This window comes from Arachis ipaensis, chromosome B09 (genome assembly GCF_000816755.2).
Source record: "Arachis ipaensis cultivar K30076 chromosome B09, Araip1.1, whole genome shotgun sequence".
NCBI classification, from domain to species: Eukaryota; Viridiplantae; Streptophyta; class Magnoliopsida; order Fabales; family Fabaceae; genus Arachis; species Arachis ipaensis.
In genome coordinates, this window is record NC_029793.2 from 89741610 (window position 1) to 89744274 (window position 2665).

The window sequence follows — 2665 nt, forward strand, 5'->3', positions numbered from 1 at the left end:
CTCTAGAACTCTAGAATCATGCCTAGCTACCCATAGTCTTCACTTTTGCATTACATACTCATGTATCAATTTTTCTTTAATTTTATCACATATGCATTGATCTTTTATTAACTTAACATTGGGGTAATTTTGTCCCCTTATTTATTTATTTATATTATATATTTTTTCTCTTTTTTCTTTTTCTCTCTTTTTTTTAGAGAGACATAAAAACTAGAATAACATATCAATGCATATGAAATTTTTAATTTTCTGTTTTACATGAGTAAGTACCCAAATTTTCCAATATTCAAAATTAGAAACATGATACATTCCCTTATTAACCCAAGTTTCCACAGTTTTCCCTCACTTAATTGTTGCGCAATCCCTATCTTAAGCTAACCAAAGATTCAATTGGGATATTTAATTATTTTTCTGCTTAAGGCTAGTGATGTGGTAAAATACAGAACAAATGGGGATTAAAAGGCTCAAAGTGGCTGACAAGGGTGATTTAAAGGGTAGGCTTATTTGGGATAAGTGAGCTAAAATCAAACAATGGCCTCAATCATATGCAAGCATGTAAATACACTAAATAATGGACATATAGATTGGAACAAAATATAGATTACAATCATAGAGAAGGAAACACACAGGAATAAAATATTTATGGTTAAATAATGTAACCATATAAATAAACTCAAATCTCACAGGTTGTGTGTTTTTTAGCTCAAAAATCATGTTCCAAATACAACTTCAAACAAATTTAACACAAAAATTTTGATTTAAATTAGTGAAATACTATAAAATTTCTTGAAAAAGAAAATATTACTTCAACCAAGTAGTAACTAAATGCATAAAATCAAACAAATATGCAATCAAATATGCAGATGCAACAATAAACAAATAAAGAAAATAAAACAATGGTGTTGAAAAGAAGAATATGGCTAACCCATGGAGATCGGTATCGACCTCCCCACACTTAAAGATTGCACCGTCCTCGGTGCATGCTAAGATGTACAAGTAGACGGGCTGCTCCAACTGATGTCTTTCTCTATAGATTGTGCAGATTGACTTGCCTGTTTCCCCAGTTAGAAGCTTTCCCTTTCCCTTCCTCGGTGGCCATCCTGAAAGAAGAGAAAAAGAAGGAAAGTAACCCAGAAATAAAGATAAGAACATAAATAAAATATGGGTGTTAATGCCAAATAATAAGGGTCTCATTTACATGGAAGCTTCAACATGTTCGTGAGAAAATAATAGAAGCACAAGGCATACCAATGATGCAAAATTTGCAACAATAGGGAAGAGAGTGGGGAAGGAGAGATAATATAAATTCATGTCAATGCAAAAGTAATACAGATATAAAAGATTGGCATTGATTTAAATAATATTACCTAACCAGAATAAAACAAGTCACTAAGCACCCAAAATAATTCAAGAGAAGATGCAACAGTTAAATAAGAAAATTAACGACAATGGTAAAATAATAAATTTAGAAAAAAAATATGGACAAAATTAAAATGTAATGAATGAAATATGTAAATAAATTAAGTAAAATAAAAAGAAAGATAAGAAGAATGAGAAGTTAAAGAAATAAAGTAAGAAAGAAAGAAGAAAAGATAGAAGAAATTAGGATTAGAAAAGAAAAGATAAGATAATTGGCACTGATCTGGATAAGTTGTGCGACGCGGGCGACGCGGATGCGTGGGGTACGCGTTCACGCGAATTGCGCTTATATGAATCGACGCGGTCGCGTCGGTCACGCGGACGCATGACTCGTTTTGTGCTACTGGCGTGAGGGCAGCCTCGCGCTCGCACAACTCTCTGTTCGAAACTCTTTTCGCCAAATTTTTGGGTAACGCAGTCGCGTGGTTGACGCGATCGCGTGAATGGCCTTTCTTTTAAAATGACGCGAACGCGTGGGGCACGCCATCGCATGATTGGGCTTGTGCTTCTAGCACGAGTCCAGCCCAATTCCAGCTCAACTTTCGGCCATACACCTTTTTACGTCAATTTACAGGGCCACGCGGTCGCGTGGGTGACGCGGACGCGTGGGGAGGCATTTTTCCCACATGACGCGGACGCGTCAGCGATGCGGTCGCGTGGATCAATTTGTGCCAAAGGCACGCCTCCAGCTACGCTCTTGCGTGACTCTCTGTTCACTTTTCTTTTCTCCTAATGCACTTGTAACGCGGACGCGTCGTGTGCGTGCTTTTTTTTTTTGATGCAGTATGTAATATGCAGAATGCAGAATGCAGAATGCAAATGCTGATATGGAGGTTATGAAAAATTCCAGGTTCAATAGAATAAAGCAAAACTTTAAAATAAACAAAACGAAATAAATTTAGAATTGAAAAGGAACGATCATACCATGGTGGGTTGTCTCCCACCTAGCACTTTTAATTAAAGTCCTTAAGTTGGACATTTGATGAGCTTCATGTTATGGTGGCTTGTGCTTGAATTCATCCAGAAATCTCCACCAATGTTTGGAATGCCAACAGCCTCTGGGATCCCAAACTAGGCGTAGAAAGCCTTCAAGTAAGTTAAAGCAAGTGACAAGGCCCCAAGAGTGCTGATTTCCAGATTGAATTTCGGGGTCCCAGACCTTGCCTTTGTACCCATCTTCTTATTGATCATCATTTTTCCACTTGGGTGGTGAATAGTCGGAATTCTCACTGAGACATCCAAACAT